Raw genomic sequence first — 22,065 nt, 5'->3', positions numbered from 1 at the left:
TCTGCCCCTGTGTAGAGGTCCTTAAAAATTGAAACACCATTTATTTTCAAGGTTACACTTAAATGGTGTTTAAATTTCTAAGGGCCTCTACACTATATTTGTGTTCTCTAAGTATCTCCACACTGTCCCCTGCAATAGGGACTAGGAGGTACTTATTTTTCAGGTTTTACAATCATCTTGGATACAATTAAGGAGGACTTCTAACCGCATAAGTGGACTTATTCATATCTTTGATGTTAATCATCTTCAGGATAGCCATAGATGCATTTCTGCAAATGGTGAATCATTTTTCATATTGAAGTATATCACCAAAAGGTGTTTTTGGTTGGTTTATGGTGGTTGGAGAGCTCTATTATCTGTCACACAGCTTTCTCTTTGTATACATTATCTCTAATGTGTTTGTGGATGCACTTTAATGTGTTACTGTTTAGCTGCACTCCAATTTAGTGCGCACAGCTTTCAAAGTATTTTCTACATATAGGGGGTAATTCCAAGTTGATCGCAGCAGGAATTTTTTTATCAGTTGGGCAAAACCATGTGCACTGCAGGAGAGGCAGATATAACATTTGCAGAGAGAGTTAGATTTGGGTGGGTTATTTTGTTTCTGTGCAGGGTAAATACTGGCTGCTTTATTTTTACACTGCAATTTAGATTGCAGATTGAACTCACCACACCCAAATCCATCTCTCTCTGCAAATGTTATATCTGCCTCTCCTGCAGTGCACATGGTTTTGCCCAACTGATAAAAAATTTCCTGCTGCGATCAACTCAGAATTACCCCCATAGTGTAGTGAGGGGAAATATACAGTGAGTAGGGGGTGAGACAGGCTCCCAGCATTCAGACCCATCCCGATTTGTGCCTCCCTAGCCATTCACATCACAGCACGTCACTGTTATGCACATATTGCCACAGTAGTAGTACAGCTTACACACACAATGCTCACAGTAGTAGTGCAGTTTATACACATTGGGGCAGATGTATTAACCTGGAGAAGGCATAAGGAAGTGATAAAACAGTGGTAAGTGCAAGGTGATAAAAGCACCAGCCAATCAGCTCCAATGTGCAAATTAACAGTTAGGAGCTGACTGGCTGGATCATTTATCACCTTACACTTATCACTGGTTTATCACTTCCTTATGCCGTCTCCAGGCTTAATACATCGGCCCCATAATGCCTACAGTAGTAATGCAGCTTAAACACAAAATGCCCACAGTAGGAGTGCCACTTATATACATAATGCCCACATTAGTAGTGCCCTTTAGAGATAATGCCCACAGAAGTAGTGCCCCTTACCCACATAATGCCCACAGCAGTAGTGCAGCTTACGCACATAATGCCCACAGTAATAGTGCTGTTTAAACACATAATGCCCACAGCAGTAGTGCCCCTTACCAGGGCTGTCTTAACAGCATTGTAGGCCCTGAGCAAAACAATGCACTGGGGTCCATACACACTCATTCACGTGAATCAAGTAATAAAAAACATAACATGCCTCTCCTGTGGTCCTGTACCGTCTCTCCATATGCTTCCATACAGTGGATGGTTGGGTGGATCCACCACTCAGCATGCAGCTGCTGATAGCCATTAACTGTCTGGCTGCAGGCTGGGAGGCAGGAAGAGAATGCTGCCACTATGTGTCAGTCAACACTATGCTTTTGTGTGTGTATATCAGTCAGCATTAAACCAGTGTGTCAGTCAACACTACGCTTGTATGTGTCAGTCAACACTACGCTTGTATGTGTCAGTCAGCACTGCGCCAGTGTGTGTGTGTGTGTGTGTGTGTGTGTGTGTATATGTGTGTGTGTGTGTGTGTGTGTGTGTGTTTGTGTGTCAGTCAGTCACTTATGTCAGTGTACTGTTACACAGTCAGCACACACTGACAAAGTGTTCTCTGAGACACCCAGAGAAGACTGAGGGCTAGATGCATCATCGCTTGGAGAGTGATACAATGGAGAGAGAAAAAGTACCAGCCAATCAGCTCCTAACTGCCATGTTATAGGCTGTGTTTAAAAAAGGACAGTTATGAGCTGATTGGCTGGTACTTTTTCTCTCTCCATTTTATCACTCTCCAAGCGATGACGCATCTTGCCCTGACATTACTATTGAGTGACTGACTGACTTCCCCACAGTCAACAACAATATGCCTTTATGTCTGACAGTAACTAATAATGTCAGTCTTCTCTGTGTGTGTCAGTCAGTACTAATATCATCCCACCTCACTGCTCCACCTCACACATCATTGCCCCTCACACGTCACTGACCCTCACTGCTCCCCCTCTCCTCTCACTGCTCCACCTCACTGCTCACATCACACGTCATTGCTCTCATCACACCTCACTGCTCCCCCTCACACCTCACTACCAGCATCACACCTCACAGCTCCTCCTCGCTGCTCTCTTTCACACATTACTACCCCCTCACACCTCACTGCTCTACCTTACATGCCACTGCCCCATCACGCCTCACTTCTCCACCTCACTGCTCCGCTCACTGCTTTCATCACACCTCACTGCTCCCCATCACACCTCACTGCCAGCATCACACCACACAGCTCCCCCTCACTGCTACCTCTCACACATCACTGCCTCCATACAACTCACTGCTCCACCTCACATGCCACTGTCCTAACTCACATGCCACTGCCCTGTCACACCTTACTGCTCAACATTACTGCTCCACCTCACCTCATTGCTCTTATCATACCTCACTGCTGCCCCTAACACCTCACTGCAAGCATTACATCTCACTGCTCCTCACACCTCACTGTTCTCATCACACCTCACTGCCAGCATCACATCTCACTGCTCCCTCTCACAGGTCACTGCCCCATCACACCTCACTGCCCCACTCTCACCTCACTGCTCAATCACACCTCATTGTTTCTCTCACACCTCAGTGCCCCATCACACCTAACTGCTTACACCTTCCTCACTGCTCTCATCACATATCACTGCTCCACCACACACATCACTGCTCTTATCATGCCTCACTGCCAGTGTCACACCTCACTGACCCATCACATCTCACTGCCAGCATCACACCTCCCTGCCTCCATCACACCTCACTGCTTCCCCTCACACCTCACTGCTCGCATCATACAACACTGCTTCGCCTTACACCTCACTGCCAGCATCACACCTCAATGCTCCCCTCTCACCTCACTATCCCATCACACCTCACTGCTTTCTCTCACACCTCACTGCCCATCACACCTCACTGCTTTCACCATACCTCACTGCTCTCATCACACCTAACTGCTCCACGACACACATCACTGCTCTCATCATGCCTCAGTGCCAGTGTCACACCTCACTGCCAGCATCACACCTGACTACCTCCATCACACCTCACTGCCTCGCTATCTCACCTCACTGCTCTCATTATACCTCACTGCTTTCATCACACTGCTAGCAACACACATCACTGCCAGCATCATACCTCACTGCCAGCGTCACACCTCACTGCCCATATCACACCTCCCTGATATCATCATATCTCACTGTACCCCCTAAGCCAGCTCATTGCCCCCCCTACTGATCCCCTCATGACTCAGAACCATTCATGCCTTTGATTTCTACCATCCACCACCTCAATTAATTTTTCCCAGGTAGCACCTCATCCCCACCCCCCTTCCCTCACAGGGTTAACATATACTTTCTCTCTCTCTCTCTCTCTCTCTCAAACACACACTCACTCTATGTTTCCCTCTACTTATGTAATACCTTCTCACTGTTAGTTAGGATTATAGTTAACATATATATAGGGAAAACAATTATTAATTAATTATTTGACCACAACAAGTTCATAAGAAGGAATTACTACCATATACTAGTACATATATAGATATGTCCAAACACGTAATCAATCAAACAATTTTTTATTGTGCAGCCACTGACGATTCCAGCAAATCTCCGCCTTCAGATCTTACGAAGAGACAACCTGGATTTAATATTAGGGTTATCACAATCACAATACACAGTTACCAAACATATCTGTAACATAAATAATATTCTATTCAACAATTACTCTAGTAGTTTATGGTTAGGTATCTTTTAGAAACTTTTCTGTCTATATAATCTCCCCTAGTGTCTATACTGCGCAGTAACTGTTGGCCAGAAACCGTTGGTGCACATGAAGTCCTTGAGGAATTAGTTATAAGTGTATTTCCCAAAAATGCCGGATTTAATGTAGGAGCGCTCCTAATAGCATACTTGTTGAAGTCTCTGATGTAACTTGCAATCTTATCAGATGCGGTAAATCCTAACGTAGTTCAAATCAGTCTAATCACCAATGAGATTAATTATTAGCTTGTAGTACTGCCTCCTTGAATTAGCTGCGCTTGAGGGTCTCTATTTATTGCGCTTAGTCCTATAATAATATAATGTGCTAGAATTACTCAAGAATACCTGAGCATGGAATACTAATTTCTTTTCTCCTCTTCTCTCGCTACAGCTTCATGAAGAAATTTATATATCTGAATTTATCCATCCAATTTAAACAATAGGAGTTGTCGAGATTCCTCTTCATTAATCTGTCTATGTGGTGCCTGAGGTAAGTATTTTTTCTATTTTACTTGTTTGTATTTAGGCAAATGTATTTTTCTGATAAGAAGTATTTCTGGCAAAAAGCTGCAATTAAATAGTCTATCTGGTGACTTTGAACTATTTTCCCCTTCTGTATAAATTCTCCCTGTGGCCAGGCAATGTTTATTTAGGTCACACAGGCTATTTCCCTTCCATACAGGGTCAGTTTGTAGCAATGAAATTGTGGTTATAATAAACTGGGTCTATTTTCCCTTCAAGAGAGGGCCGCTCTGTGACACTGACAGGCCCACCTCTAACCTTATATGGGATTGCCGGATTCTCCTCCTCCACTCCCCGCAATTGTCACTCACTGCCTCGGCTGCAGTACAGCTCTTGTCGGGTTGGTCTAGCCCGCTTCAGCCACCTCCCGGTGGGCGTCACTCCGGCAAGCTCTCCCACTTCCGAGCTCCCGCAGGTCTCCTCGTCTGCCACCGCTGTCGGCACTTCACTCTGACCCGGACTCCACTCCACGGCTGGGGGAACACTGTAATCGGGTACTTTTGTTATTTCTCCCGCTGTCCGTCAGTGATCTCTCAGCAGACGCGTTACTCTCTCCGCGCAGCTAGGGTCCCGATCTCCTTCTCCTCCGCGCACCAACGGTCCTCTCCTTTTTATATCTCTCTCTCCAGAGCCCCGGATCAGTCCCGCCAAAGGTCCCCTGCACGAGCTGACTCCACTGCTCTTTCCCTCGCGCCAGCAATTCCACTCTTTGTGAGGCAGTCAAGTAGTTTAATAGATTCACGTTCAGGCTGACAGTACGATCTTCCCTCCTTGAAGGTTCTAATATTAAACATGCCTCTATCCTTCTATGAAAGGCTAATTGCAATAATGAGACTGTTCTTTTTATCACTATATACACAAGGTACAGCCAAGAACATTATAACTTTATCTTATCACAATCCATATCATAGACAGGGGACTTAACAAAGGGTTACCTTTGGGTTTTACAAGGGTATTACATACATCCCTGCTTGAATTATGCATGTCCTCATGCATCCCTGTACATCTACTGTAAATACTTTAACAATTACTAAAAAGAGTAAAATGTTAACTTTAAACACATAAAATCTTACTGTATCTTTTCAGCTTTGCCGAATATCTAAGTTTCTTAGTAAACCATTAACATTGATATCTGAGAGGTAAAATCCCCTTGTTGCTTCTTTTCGATCTTCTTAGTTCAACTGGGGACGGAAGATCCGCAACAATGTAATCCTTTCCCTCTATAAGTTCAGATAATACTCTCTCTGATCCAGGTGTAGCTCCCTCCGCAGCAGGCATTCCTATGCTTGACAATACGGGCCAACACCAATTCATCATACCCATAGGGTCATTAATTTCGTCATTGGTGAATGAACCGGATATTTCCGCTCTATCACTCTGTTTCTCATCCTCCATCAGGGACAAATTTGAGCAGCGCTTTAACTGATTCCTATGGACTACTATGAAAGACTGGCCTTTATCTTTGGAGATCCGGTATGTCTCTACCTTGGAGTGTGGAGTTTCGATAATCAAATAAGGTACTGCTTCCCAGTGACTATCGAGTTTACTGATACGTTGATTTTTCTTCCGCCATACCATGTCACCCACTTTCAGCGGCTCCGCTCGGGCTGTCTCGTTATAATATTCAGCTTGATGTTGTCGTACATTCCCCATTCTTTGATCCACAATGTTTTGAGCAGCCTTCAATCTTCGCCTATGTTCTTTCACCCAATCACTCTGTGGAATCATTTCTTGAATGACTGCTGGAGGCAGGTCCAACTTAACATCGACTGGTAGTCTTCCCTCTCGTCCAAATAATAAGTAGTAGGGAGTATATCCAGTAGAGCTATGTTCGGCGTTGTTATAGAGAAATGTGAGCTCTGGTAGCAAAGTAGGCCACTCTTGCCGTTCTGGGAACGGGATAGCCCTCAACATATTGATCAACGTTTGATTCATTCGTTCGCACAACCCATTACCCTGAGGGTGATATGCAGTTGTTCGCAACTTCTTACATCCGTATAAGTTACACAGTTCTTTAAACAATTTGGATTCAAACGCTGGACCTTGATCCGTCAAGATATTTTCTGGGTATCCATAGGGCCGCACGAAAGCTCTCCACAATAGCTCTGCTGTTGTTTTTGCTGACAGATCCTTTATGGGTAGAGCTACAGCGAATTTGGTGTAATGGTCGATCATGGTAATAGCGTATTGATATCCAGTTCGACTGGATTCCAACTTTACATGGTCAATGGTCAGTATTTCTAATGGATGATGACTAATGATAGGATGGAGGGGAGCCTTCTGAGTGGAGGAAGTTTGCTTCCGCAGAACACAATTTTTACAGTTCACGCACCACTCTTCAATGTCTTGTCTCATATTAGGCCAAAAGAATCGCTTCCTCAAGTGCGCTTCTACTTTCTGAGTACTAAAATGTCCAGACTGGTCATGGTACTTGTATAATAGGGAATTCTTTTTCTCTTTTGGTATCACAATTTGGGTCATAGGATGGTGCGTTTTAGGGTGGACTCCACGGCGGATGATAAGTCCTTTACAGATTCTAAGATGTTCCCTCTGTCTCCAGAGTTTGAGAAGTTCGGGTTCAGCATTTAATCTCTCTTCTCTGGTCATCGTCCTTCCTCGGAACAAGAGAGTTTTCAATTGCTCCAGCACAGGGCTCTCTTGTTGTATTTGCCTCCAATTTTCCTCTGGTCCATTCTCCAATGCCACTTGATTTTCGGACTTCGATATACCAGTAGTTCGGGTGACGACAACTGGTTGACAGGTTAACATGGCATGGAAAGCCGGCATTTCTACTTCCTCCCATCCTTCCTCATCACATCCCTGCTTTGTTTCTCTTGGTACTCTTGACAGGGCATCAGCATTTAAATTACTTTTACCGCTTCGATATTTGATGACAAATTGAAAATTGGCCAACCGAGAAGCCCAACGCTGCTCTAATGCTCCCAAATTAGCCGTTGACAAATGAGCTAATGGATTATTGTCAGTGAAGGCGGTAAAGGGAGTAGCAGCCAAGTAATTTTTAAATTTTTCTGTGACCGCCCATACTAACGCCAAGAATTCTAATTTAAAAGCGCTATAATTGGCATCATTACGCTCGGTTTTTCTTAGACTTCGACTAGCGTACGCAATGACTCGTTCTTTTCCATCTTGAGTTTGGGATAATACTGCTCCAAGGCCTTGATTACTGGCATCCGTGTAGAGATGGAAAGGCTGACTATAATCAGGGTATGCCAGTATAGGGGTCTGGGTCAACAAATCTTTCAATTTCTCAAACGCGGCTTGTTGAGTCGGAGTCCAATTTATTTTCATGTTCTTTCCAAGTTGATTTTTAGACATTCCTCTGAGTAGTTCATGCAAAGGCGCGGTCACATGAGCGAACTTCTCGACAAACCTTCTGTAATATCCCACAAAACCAAGGAATTGCCGTACTTCCTTGATGGTACTTGGAATAGGCCAACTCTGTACGGCAGCAATTTTCTCGGGATCAGGAATAATACCAGCAGCGCTCACAATATGCCCCAAGTATTGTACGCTTGTTTTTAGCAAATGACACTTAGATGGCTTTACCTTGAGGCCATATTCAGCGAGGCGCTGGAAGACATACTGAAGGTGTTGTAAATGTTCTCCATAGGTCTTGGAATAAATGATAATATCATCAAGATATAGCAGTACCATTTCAAAGTTTTTATTACCTAGACAATGTTCCATTACTCTTTGGAATGTCCCTGGGGCATTACAGAGTCCAAATGGCATACGCTCAAATTCATATAACCCCATGGGTGTGGTGAAAGCCGTTTTTTCTCGATCATCTGGGGCCATCTGTATTTGCCAATACCCGCTTGTTAAATCAAGGGTTGAAAAATAGGTGGCCGATTTTAGTGCCGCAAATGACTCTTCAATACGCGGCAGCGGGTATGCATCCTTATGAGTTACTTGATTTAATTTTCTATAGTCTACACAAAAGCGAAGAGTGTCATCTTTCTTTCGGACCAGTACGATCGGGGCGGCCCATGGACTATAGCTTTCACAAATTACCCCAGAAGCCTTCATCTCTTCTAACATCTTGCGAACCGGTTGATATAGAGCTGGAGCAAGTGGACGATATCGTTCTTTTATGGGTGGTGCATTTCCCGTTGGAATATAATGCCAAATGCGATCTACCTTTCCGAAATCAGATGCATTCTTACTAAAGGTGGCAGCATTCTCTTGCACTACTCGTAAAACTCCTGCTTTTAATTCATCTGAAGTGCTTTCATCTCCAATTTGGAGCTCCTGCCACCAATTGGATTGGTTGTTGCTCTTGTCGTTTTCAGGGGAACATTGGTTTATTTGAGCTTTCAGAGACGTTACTTCTATTATATCTTGAAAGGTGACCAAGGATAACCTGGCGATAACTTGGTGACGATATATTTTAATAGAATAGTCGTGGGGGTTAAGAATCCTCACTGGTGCTCTTCCCCCTTCCACAGTCACTAAAGTCCGCGCAACAACTATATCATTTCGGGTGGAACCAGGGCAGGGCTCAATGATCGCGTCATAATTGCATCCTTGCAACCCACATTTGGTTTTTCCCCAAACTATGGTCTCGGAATTGGGTTGTAATATAATGGGCTTTCGATCCGCAGTCTTTATCTTGCCCACCTCACCACTGACGTTAAAGAAATGTTGTTGTCCCTGTATGATTTTAATAGTCCGATACAAAGCCTTTTGACAAGCCGAGGGCGCGTAGGTTAACTCCATCTGGAGGGCGGCAATCAATTCAGTCGGACACAGTTGTAATATATTCATCCCTACGATAATGGGAGGTACCGTTGGATCCTTGACATTGGTAATGATACATCCTTGTTTTACTAGTTGGGCCTGTCCAATTTGAAAGTCTAGTTCACAGTATCCCTGACAAGAAATACTTAACCCATTACTGGCGACCAATCGCAGCCAAGCTGGGGGTGGTGGCAACAGTTCCAGTCTGCCCCAATACTGAAGGAAAGCATCTTGTTGGATGGTAGTTACTTGAGAACCAGTATCTAAAGTGGCTGGTACTTGTACCCCATTAATCCAGATGTTAATAACGGGGAGCTGCCCTATGTATTTAGGGCACCATTCTTCGGGTGTAGGACCTATTCTGTTGGATCTCCCCGAGGGTTGGTCTCTGGCCTCGGGGCATTGGCGTTTAAAGACTCTTCTTGAGAGCATACTCTCTCTACATGACCACTCCTATTACATCTCCGACAGATGGGACGGCCTTGTGAATCAAATCTGTCAGTTGGTCTACGGCCTCTTCTCTCAGGCGGTTCCCACCAATCTTCCTCGGTTCTTCTACGGTCTCTACGCCAGTTTGATCCGGTTCGACCTGATGGGGTGTGTTTAGCGAGCCTCTGCAGCTCCCGGTTCATATTAGCCATCCCTGCTGTCAACTCTTCCATTTGTCCTTTTAATATAAAAATTGTGTCAGCATTCGGGGTTTGTATACCCTGCATAGGAGTTTTCGATAGGTTTGTTACTTCCGTAGATACACGATTAGGAGCACCGGTCTCACTGAATCGCTCTTGATAACCAGGTAGCTCCGGAAAAGACACTACCTGAGATTGTGCTGGACCGATTACTTTAATAGCCGTTTCTTTAAAATCCAGAAAGGAGGCAGTCGCTTTCTGCATTCTCAGAAGTTTCAACTGAGTTCGAACGTTCTCACAATTTGCACCGTCAATGAATTGATTTACTAATGTTTCATCCACCTCCCTTATCTCTGAGTTATCAATTTCTTGTATGTCTCTTAATGCTTCTTGTAGACTCAATGCAAAATCTCGCAATGACTCCCAAGGGTGCTGCTTGCGGGAATAAAAACGAGACTTTAATTCCGAGATGGTACTTATGTCAAAAATAGTTGACAGCCTTTGAAATACTTGCTCCACTGTCTTTCTTTCATCCAAGGGCCAAGACAAAACTTCTCGTAAGGCTGATCCTTTTAATTGACCGATTAAAATCTCCACTTGTTGAAGGTTGGTTAAGGGGTAAAGTCTGAATATAGCCTGTAATTTTCTTTTAAATTCAATGAATGTACTTGAATCTTTCCCACTTGTATCCCCCGACCCTGCATATGCAGGTAACCATGGAGCCCCAAAATAATAGGGAAGGGTAATGGGATTCGTATTGGTCATAGTTGTTGAGGTACTTGTTGTACTTGTAGTAGATGTACTTGTCATATCTGAGCTTGTTGCACTTGATGTCGCTATACTAGACGTTTGCTCGTTGTCTGACATTTTCTTTATTCGCTATCCTGTTCGTGTGACGCCAAATTTTGTAATACCTTCTCACTGTTAGTTAGGATTATAGTTAACATATATATAGGGAAAACAATTATTAATTAATTATTTGACCACAACAAGTTCATAAGAAGGAATTACTACCATATACTAGTACATATATAGATATGTCCAAACACGTAATCAATCAAACAATTTTTTATTGTGCAGCCACTGACGATTCCAGCAAATCTCCGCCTTCAGATCTTACGAAGAGACAACCTGGATTTAATATTAGGGTTATCACAATCACAATACACAGTTACCAAACATATCTGTAACATAAATAATATTCTATTCAACAATTACTCTAGTAGTTTATGGTTAGGTATCTTTTAGAAACTTTTCTGTCTATATAATCTCCCCTAGTGTCTATACTGCGCAGTAACTGTTGGCCAGAAACCGTTGGTGCACATGAAGTCCTTGAGGAATTAGTTATAAGTGTATTTCCCAAAAATGCCGGATTTAATGTAGGAGCGCTCCTAATAGCATACTTGTTGAAGTCTCTGATGTAACTTGCAATCTTATCAGATGCGGTAAATCCTAACGTAGTTCAAATCAGTCTAATCACCAATGAGATTAATTATTAGCTTGTAGTACTGCCTCCTTGAATTAGCTGCGCTTGAGGGTCTCTATTTATTGCGCTTAGTCCTATAATAATATAATGTGCTAGAATTACTCAAGAATACCTGAGCATGGAATACTAATTTCTTTTCTCCTCTTCTCTCGCTACAGCTTCATGAAGAAATTTATATATCTGAATTTATCCATCCAATTTAAACAATAGGAGTTGTCGAGATTCCTCTTCATTAATCTGTCTATGTGGTGCCTGAGGTAAGTATTTTTTCTATTTTACTTGTTTGTATTTAGGCAAATGTATTTTTCTGATAAGAAGTATTTCTGGCAAAAAGCTGCAATTAAATAGTCTATCTGGTGACTTTGAACTATTTTCCCCTTCTGTATAAATTCTCCCTGTGGCCAGGCAATGTTTATTTAGGTCACACAGGCTATTTCCCTTCCATACAGGGTCAGTTTGTAGCAATGAAATTGTGGTTATAATAAACTGGGTCTATTTTCCCTTCAAGAGAGGGCCGCTCTGTGACACTGACAGGCCCACCTCTAACCTTATATGGGATTGCCGGATTCTCCTCCTCCACTCCCCGCAATTGTCACTCACTGCCTCGGCTGCAGTACAGCTCTTGTCGGGTTGGTCTAGCCCGCTTCAGCCACCTCCCGGTGGGCGTCACTCCGGCAAGCTCTCCCACTTCCGAGCTCCCGCAGGTCTCCTCGTCTGCCACCGCTGTCGGCACTTCACTCTGACCCGGACTCCACTCCACGGCTGGGGGAACACTGTAATCGGGTACTTTTGTTATTTCTCCCGCTGTCCGTCAGTGATCTCTCAGCAGACGCGTTACTCTCTCCGCGCAGCTAGGGTCCCGATCTCCTTCTCCTCCGCGCACCAACGGTCCTCTCCTTTTTATATCTCTCTCTCCAGAGCCCCGGATCAGTCCCGCCAAAGGTCCCCTGCACGAGCTGACTCCACTGCTCTTTCCCTCGCGCCAGCAATTCCACTCTTTGTGAGGCAGTCAAGTAGTTTAATAGATTCACGTTCAGGCTGACAGTACGATCTTCCCTCCTTGAAGGTTCTAATATTAAACATGCCTCTATCCTTCTATGAAAGGCTAATTGCAATAATGAGACTGTTCTTTTTATCACTATATACACAAGGTACAGCCAAGAACATTATAACTTTATCTTATCACAATCCATATCATAGACAGGGGACTTAACAAAGGGTTACCTTTGGGTTTTACAAGGGTATTACACTTACCTAACAATGCCTGGCCGGCCAGATCTGTAACAGCTCCTTCTCTCCCTCTGTTATACAGCATACTCAGTTACGTGTAGCTCTGCACCCTCATTTCCGTGTAGCTCTACCGCCTTTTCAGGCCTTTATCACTGATGCTTTCACAGGAGAGGGGGCGCTTCAAGCTGCTGGTGCCACTGCCTGTCATACAGTTTGACAGGCACAGCAGCAGCCTGCAGCAACAACAGACAGCAGCAGGGTAACAAAGTGTGGAGGGCACCTCTCCAGCCCGGCGCCTCACTGCTTTGCATACTCTGCTGAGTGTGTTGCATCAGCCCTGACACGATCCCATGTGTTTTCACCAGGAAAAGGGTAATTTTTCACCTGAAAAAAAAACAGGCTCTAATTGAATAGCCCAATAATGATCTTTGGGCCAAAATCGTGATAATAGTGTGTGTGGGTTTTTTGCCAAAAAAATTTGCGCTGATAATTGGATACCTACCAAATCGTATTTATGTTGACTCATCAAAAAAGTGCAAATATATGAAAAACAACATACACCGTATGAATCACTTAGTAGCCTATACATCAGAACTCATTATCTTTTATAATAGGAAATTTGAAACTAGGAAACGTTATCACACTAATCACCATAAAGTTAAAGATGAACTCTGATGTAAAAAGAAACATGATTCAGGGACAAGATCTGACCTGTTCTCATATGGAGCAAACATCCCAGTGTTTGATGCAACATAGGCTCTAAAACATTATAATCACATAGCTAGTAATACCCAATAATGAAATTATCATCAAAATCTAAAACAAAGGGGGTCATTCCGACCTGTTCGCACGCAGTGGTTCTTCGCTGCAGTGCAAATGTGTCTGTAATGCGCATTGCGTACGTGCGGCATTGCCCGTGACAGGGGTCGCAAGGCTACGACACTGGATACGAAGAAGGCGGCCGCAATAAGATTGACAGAAGGAAGGCGTCCGGGGCGTCACCTGTCCGTTGGCGGACGTTTTCTGGGAGTGGTAAGGAAAATGCAGGTGTGTCCAGAAGAACGGAGGGCGGATGTCTGATGTCAAGGCCGGCCCCATCATCGCTGAGATCGTCGCACAGGGTAAGTATGTCCAGGACTGGTCTACTTTTACACAAAACTTTTTTAGCTAAGCAGGGCTGCACAAGCCTTCGCAGCCCTGCTAAGCTAAAATACACTCCCCCATAGGCAGGGATTAGTTTGATAGCACTAGCAGCAAAAAGTTGCTGACTGCGATCAACTCGGAATGACCACCAAAGTTAATAAATATCACAACGGATACAAATCTCTTGTGCTGACCAATTGCAGTGTGCTGCTGTAATTTGTTTTGTGTTTTTTGTCTTGTCTGGATTAACCTCTCCCTAACATGCACCTGTGGCCAATACATTGATTATGAGCAACTTCCATTTAATGTACCACAATATTATAATGATTCAATTAAAGTCTGGCATTCCTATAACTGTCTGCCAAATGGGTTCCGGTAAGTGCAATCAAAAATGTAATGTGTTTGTAACCCTGAACTCACACACACTATTTACTTACATGATATAGCCGGCAGTGTAAGAGCCAACTTTCTGATCCGTGAGAGTTGATATAGTCTATGAATGCTCTGCCCACATTGTTCATACAGGGATAGTGTATCAGGAATTTGGCTTTTATACAGTAAATATACAGGCAAATAGTGATTCATTTTACAGGTGCAGCTATATGCATTAGAAAACACCATCATTTTACACCTGTGCAGCTGGGCATGCAGAGCCCTACGCATTTCAGTGGCATCTCCACTTGCAGCTGAAGGGTTGTAACTGGGCTGTAATGGGGTATTCTAACATAGGCAATTGTCAGTGAGGGTGTGTCAAAGGAACTGTGGGCTGTGCAGAGTAATGCATATGAAGAAATAGGGCCGTTTTCAGACACAGGAGGAGATGCAATGATGCAGTGATAAGTGCAAGGTGATAAATGCACCAGTCAGTCAGCTCCTAATTGTCAATTTGCATTTTGGAGCTGATACCAGGTGTGTTTATCACTGGTTTATCACTTTCTTATACCTTCTCCAGGTTAATACATCTGCCCCCTAATTTTGCACCAGATATAAGGAGTGATTCAGACCTGATCGCTGGGCTGCTATCTTTGCTGCCCTGCGTTCAGATAGTCGCCGCCCCCAGGGGGAGTGTAAATTCACTGTACAAGTATGCGATCCCATGTGTACAACAAGCAGCGAAAACGCACTATGTGCAGTCTTTGCACAGCCGAGGATTTACTCCTGCAGTGCGATCAGAACAGGCTGATCGGGGCCGGAGCTGACGTCAGACACACTCCCTGAAAATGCTCGGGCACGCCTGTGTTTTTCCAAGCACTCCCAGTAAATGGTCAGTTACCACCCACAAATGGCCTCTTCTTGTCAATTACCTTGAGAACCATCGCACCATCCTGTCGCTGACCGGCGATGCCCATTGTTGTTGACCGACGCGCGCGAGCATTGGGGTGCATATGCATGCACAGTTATGACCTGATCGCCCGCTGTGCGAAAACGCACATCAGCGATAATGTCTGAATCAGGCCTACAGTGCTGATGCAGGTACGCAGTATTGATAACATCACAGCATAAGGATAGGGCCGATACAGCCACAGAGATGCCTACAGCTCTGTATACGGGGTAATATACTCATTTATTTCCATCCAAACAATGTAGAAGCAACTTGTGGCAAACTTGCAATTAACGCTGCCTTGGTCGGTGAAGTCTAAAAGTGAATCACTTACTTCCAGGTTCAGACCCAGCATAGCTACTGCCGATGCGTGTTGTAGCCTATAGGCTACAATGGCTAATGCCATCTTTTTTTTTTTTCAGCATCTGTCCAAAATACAGGCACCTTAGATTTCCATCAAAATAGAAAGACTGCAGCAGATAACAATGATATCAGCTGTGGTTCCCTATTAATACAAATGCATTATTAATTCATGTGCAAATTCTCTAAAAACCATCATTTGACAGGAATAGGGCTTAATAAATATACCTGAAAGGGGATGTAGTTGGCATCCTGATGGACGGAATGCCAGCAGCCAGAAGACCAGCGCCAGAATCCTCACTCCTGTCAGAATGCCAATGCCAGAATCTCAACAGCCGGAATTCCAAACATACATTGCAGGCGAGGGCGGGCAGTGTGCCTAGGCGCGCCTCAGCCCACCGCCGTGCGTACCCAGATGCTCCCATTCACTTTGAATGGGGCGCATGTGTGTCTATGACACACGCATGGCCTGTTCACTCCGAGCGGTCCACCTTGCTGGGCGTGCTCAGGCATAGGCAGAGTCACGATTAACGTAGCTCCATCTGTATGCCGAGGAGGGTTATAATTAGGCTGCAGAGGGAGGGTTAGGGATAGGCTGGGGGGGGGGGGGGGGTTAAGGCTACAGGAAGGGAGGGTTAGACTGCAGGAAGGGAGGATTACAGGTAGGTTTAGGGCTAGTATAGTTGCTCACACCTGTCGGAATTATGGTAGTTAGGGTGCCGGTGTCTGTATTCTGATCCCTGGCATCCTGACTACCGGTATCCAGTACCCCAATCCCTCAAAGACAAGAAAAAGGGAAAAAAAATGTAAACATTACAAAAAAAAAGTACATAAAAGTACCAAAATGGTTCAAAAGGAGAAAATTCAGAGAATAAATTATACTCTTGAACAATATATCAAATTTGTGGAGGAAGCGCTAGAGTAATGCTATATTGTATAAAAGCATAAGGTACACATCTGCTGGGTGACTTACAGCCCAATTCCAGTTTGCATATCACGTTGATTCTGTTAATAATAATGTATAATTAAGACATCCGTTAAAAATCCATAGCGCTAATTTAATGAGGAAAAGCTAATAAAACTCTATTGGAATTTTTACGTTAAATTAACTTTAACTGGCTTTTAATGTGTGTCTTAATTAGATCTGATTATTAATGACTATATTGCACAGATTAAAAGTGAAGCTGGATAGATTGTTATAACTGGAAGAAGATGCCAAAGAACAACATCACTTTTGTACGTGAGTCTAGCAGATATTGCATGAAGATGACCATAAAGACAAAATCTTGGATCCGTCATGTTGGACTGAATGCGGGATAATTAACATGAGCCAGGCTAGTCCTAACTGATGCATCAGAGGATTCCTCATGTAAGTGACAGTTTTATACATTTGTGTCTATGTAAATGTAGCTTTACATGTAGATGTATTTATGTAACTTACTACACCTAAATCTCAGTACTGTGTCTGCGGAATAAAGCAGAAGATCTGCTAAGTGTGCGCTAAGAGTTACTGTGTGTATTACTCCTTGCCACTTGTGTCATACATCTATATCCTTCTTTCCTCCTTGCTTTTAGTGTCATTAAAACTGCCATGTCTGAGCCGGTGCTAACCTTGCCTGTCTGGGAAGCTTGTGTTATATGTATAAAAGATTTATTAAATTTGATGCACACTCCAGGGAGAGGAATATTGAATAATTGTCAGGTTACACAGTATTACTACACTGCAGAAATTGTGCACATGATTTATATTCCTCTACGTTATGTCATGGATTCAATCAGTTGGAGCCATGATTTCTGGAAAGCACATGACACCCTTTGTGTGGCATATCATGACAACTTTAGTTGTCCATTCATTTTAGCATTAAGTAGTTTGCAATCTGGAATGTTATCCTTCCCAATTCTACAACAAAAAGCACACTATGTCCAATTCAATTGTGACAGGAGATGGGGGGAAGGGAAGATAATGGTCTGATCAATAACTAGTCACCAAAAGTCCTCTAAATGTCACCTGTAAGAAGTCATCATCATGTACATTTTTTTAATTTCCTAGACAATGTATGAGAATTACCTTCAATGTTCTTGTTTTGCAAATCACAATGAAAATAGTTCCCCATAGAAATACCAGCACAAGTATGGAATATTTGGTACATGTAGACAACATAGATTGCAAATGGCATCATCCTTATATCCCGCTATGCAACATTTTCCAATATTTCATTGTCAATCTTTTTACACTGCCTTATAATTTAAAGAAAAACATGTGATTCAACTTTTCAATGTATCTACCCAACTTATAGACCATTGTTTTGTAGAGTGTAGTAACATTGTTAAAGAAATTTAGAAAACTAGCCTCCTGCCAGGATGAAAAGGAATTTCTCTGAATTGACAAGGATTAGTCTTTCTTTGGTGTAATAATGGGGCGATATAACATGATGTAGCAGCATTGCTCAATAGCCTATACCTGCTCACAGTCCCTGCTGCTACATAGGCATGTACCCATCCTTTCTTCCCCACCTATATCCTCCAATGGATGGTTACTCTGCCGTCTAATTATGGGTGTGCTTTGCTGTTTGATAGTGTTTTTCTATGTGCTTATATAAATACTCATTACTGACATGCCTGATCCTAACCATTTTCTGTCTGCTGTTTCCTGTTCTGATCACTCATTACAAACCCTATTTGTGAACCTGACCTTTGGCTTGTATTCTGACTTGGAATCTGTGTTGCTCATCCTGATCCTTGGCCTTTCCCTGACATCTAACATCTGTGTCTTGTCCCACTGTCATATGGTTCATGCACATTCAACTATTTGCCTTTTGGAGTGTGACGGAAGTCTATCCTGTGAGTGTATTACAGCAAAGCCTTAGGTGAGCCAGTATAATATAAACTACTAGCAGTACAATGGCTTCACATCCACAGTATTTTAAGTACATAGCAGGTAGACAAAGGAGGAGCAGACATGAGATAAACTTGGTCAGGTGAGGTAGAGCGTTCCATGAGTAGGACTGAAAATAAGATTGGAGTAGTTTAGGTACATGGTCTGTGGGTGAGAGATTTGGTGGTGGAAGAGGTAGCATGAGCCTCTCAACTTTATCTCAAGCATGCAATGTTCCTCTCTGGGGAAGCTCTTGCCTGGGCTACACCTTTATGGGAAATGATCCTCTTACATAACAGATATTCCAGCATTGATTATTAATTTCAGGGAGTGGTTGCACGGGGTTTGCACAAAAAATGAGAAATCCCTGGTTATTCCTACATGGGAATCTCTTCACACTTATTGGTGATCTCTTGGTCTTTACATGTACTGTGGATCCAAGAGCCACTTCATTAGTTACTGGTCTATGAAATTAGGAGGTCATAGCGCATGTGGTCCCAGAAAAGCTACCATCTACACAGTCTTCTAAAATCACACTCTTCTAAAATGATTCCACCTGTACAGTTATCGCATTCTGCAAAACTCTCTACTACAAGGGCTGTTTATTTCAACAATTAAGGATGGTGTCATGTTTAGAGGGTCTGTCAAGATTTAAGTTCCTCTCAATTTGCAATTTCTTTTCTTGTATAAATATCTTTATTTATTACTCCAACATTTTTTTATCTAGTCCATTTAGTTCTACTCTTGCTTCAACAACACTTACAAGTAAATCCACAGACAGTCCATGGTTTTTGTGCCTTTTTATTCCTCTGTATATATGGTATTTCTATAAATGCAAATTCTTAACTCTGCTACCACACTTATTTTTTGATTGTGACATCCACTTAGTTCCACAAAACATTCCTTAAGACCCACATTGATTGTGTTTTTTTGAGTATGCAACTCCATACATCCCGGCGATAAGGCTCTCCACTAAAAAGAAGCAGCTTAAACTGCCCCTTAAGAAGGTAGCTCCTTGGCTTCAGTATAGGATATTATTTTTGTCAAGTTGAAGCTGCTCTACATATGTACACATCACAACACCTTCCAAGTCACTTTTCATTCATAAAAACTTCTGTACTCTTGAGTGATCACCAAAGTAATTAACCTCAAATCTTAAATTTTAAGATGTAAAATTGTTTTATTCAGTTAATTGGTAGGGCAAAGGTTCTGAAGATAGATTGCGATACAGATTCTCATGTACCCATCCTGATCCTGGTCAAGTGGTTCCATATATGTATTCCATTAAAATTGTGTAGGAGTACTATAGCATGCCAAGCTCAGCCACATTACTCATACGATCCCCTTCACACTCTTCTGCATAGGCATGCATCTGTGCCACCTCTATTCTACCCTCGCAAAGCTTAGCCATCTGATATCATCAAGTTCCTTACATTGACGACTCATTGCCAGTGATAGTATTTTTGCTGATCTGTAGAGTTGTCTTGTTCTTTTTGTTTATTTATCCATTACAGACTTAACTTATTCCTGACTAACCTTGTGCTTTTCTGTTTATTTTTTTGATCGCTTATTACTGACCAATGACCTTGGCTGTTTTTGACAATCCCCTTTTACTTATGACCCTGACCTTGGGTCAGCATTCTGTCCTGGACCAGTACTGCCTCTTCTGCTAATCCCAGTATGTCTGGTCCCATTGTGATCTCGTTCACATACTGCCAGCTGCTATCAGCTGTGGTTAGACCAGGGGCCACAATTTGTAGGTCTTTTGAACAGAAGCTACATTAAACACTATGCTTCGGTGAGCCAGCATGAAGTGCTAGCCAACAGTACAGGGGCAACACATCTATAGCCAGTGATGTCACCGACAGTCTGTGACAAGTAGCCTTTTTACCTGTGCACATCAGACTACCTGAGTATCAGTCAGATAGAGAAGACTGAATAGTAGATTCAATTCAGTTACTTTGCACAAGCATCTAAACTGTAAAATGTATTAGCGCCTGCAAGTGTCTAGTAACTTTTACATATACAAATGTATATGTAATACATATGTAGTATTTTGCATATTGGATCTATTGTAATTGAATTTTGGGAGCCATACATGCCATCTGCAGTGTGTACATCACTGCCTATTCGATATTTTAACCTCACTAAATTTTTAGAATCCCTATAAAACATATAGATCTTGACATGTTACAGAATTTGAGAAAAAAAAAGAAAGCCATAAAGCAAACTGAAAATAATCAAATGAAACACATCTTTGGCAGCTGTACAGTTAAGCATTACCATTTGAGCAAGCTGCACAGAAGATTAACATTGTTCAGAGGTTTGTTGGCTCTAGTTCTGTTTAAAGTTAATAATTCTTCCACTTACTGTGATGCATCGATCCCCAGTGCAATAGCTGGATTGGGCAGCTCAGGTGCAGCCGTAATAGCTGAAGTGAATAGAAACATTTCCTTTAGACAAACTATCCCATAGGGCTTATAAATAGGAAATGGACATTACAATGAAAACGGAGTTTGCAATGTGACTGGATTCTGTGCAGCACATTGAAACATTAAACTATGAAAAATGGTACTTTCTTCCCCCTGTCAAGAGCTACAAATAGATGAAATGAGTAGCCGTACATCAGTGTTTCCAGTCATTATCTTACCTCTGCAGCACTTTGTTTCAGTGACAGCAAAAAAGGGACATTGGAGACCGTAGGGCCCTGGGCAGTTTATCAGTGGAAATCTAATATGGTCCATAAGCAGGCAAGTGAAAATCAATACTTCATTACCAAATTGTTAGTCAAGATGAAGAAGAATGGCAGGAGTGTCTTAAAAGGTTGCAGGAACGTGGAGGGGGGTCTGTATCTCAGTGGATACCACCTGCAGGAAAATAGCTGATGAAAAATCTTATAGGGTGAAAAAAAAATATGTCTTGTCATTTGTTGAGTGTTTGGTTGCAGAATGAAACTATGTGGCATATATCATTGAGAAAGGCATATTGCTTCACCAATATACAGTACTACTATTATAGTTACAGTGCTTTGGTCTCAGTGGTTTGTAGGTTTCATATTTTTGTGTGGGATTTACTATTAGTTTCTTTTATTTTGAAACTATAAAAGGGCAGCCAAAGTAACATTTACAATTTCATCAAAAGTAAGCATGACGTTAATGTGCTTGTCATGTCTTTGCATAATCCAGTAATAGTAAGCCATAACACTTCTATGGTCTCTGCATTAGATACACCTGTATAGAAAAAAAAACCTATTTGTGTCACATCCCATGGTAACAGCAACATTCTACTAAATTACTGCTTTTTCTTTCATTTAGATTCCTACCGTGGTTTTAATCCATTTCCTTATACTGGGATGTAGTCAAAAGGTTGACATTTATAATGCCGACACCACAATGTTGAAAGTTATTGTGTCAGCATTGTTAACATGTTAACAGGCAATGCATTGACGATATGTCAACATTCTGACATGACAACATTTCATAACTGTCTATATGTGAATGTCAACATGGTCGACGTTGACATATATTCCCATGTCGACATATCATACCAAACCCCTTATACCACCAGTTTCAGTTGTATATCTCAAATCAACAAAAAAATGTCTTGATATGGAAACATGGAAATGGCTGGAGATCACAGAAAACAGAAAGGCTATAAATATAAATATATATATATA

At 42.5% G+C, this 22,065-nt stretch overlaps 1 long non-coding RNA gene across 3 annotated transcripts in view; it reads left to right on the top strand.

Annotated features, from left to right (window-relative positions):
• Window positions 1-21,213, top strand: part of LOC135057662 (uncharacterized) — a 75,893-nt gene extending 54,680 nt beyond the window's left edge. For 2 of the 3 annotated variants that reach the window (XR_010244277.1, XR_010244276.1), the window contains 2 exons: window positions 16,686-16,883; window positions 21,061-21,213. This is a non-coding gene — a long non-coding RNA (uncharacterized LOC135057662). Of the gene's footprint in view, window positions 1-4,457; window positions 4,553-11,618; window positions 11,718-16,685; window positions 16,884-21,060 lie in introns of those variants that run through there. The other variant, XR_010244278.1, reaches the window with a different exon arrangement.
• Window positions 21,214-22,065: the final 852 nt, after the last annotated feature.

The sequence above is a fragment of the Pseudophryne corroboree genome, chromosome 3 (genome assembly GCF_028390025.1).
Source record: "Pseudophryne corroboree isolate aPseCor3 chromosome 3, aPseCor3.hap2, whole genome shotgun sequence".
NCBI classification, from domain to species: Eukaryota; Metazoa; Chordata; class Amphibia; order Anura; family Myobatrachidae; genus Pseudophryne; species Pseudophryne corroboree.
Note: the sequence above shows the minus strand (reverse complement) of the source record. Positions and strands in the feature narration are given on the sequence as shown.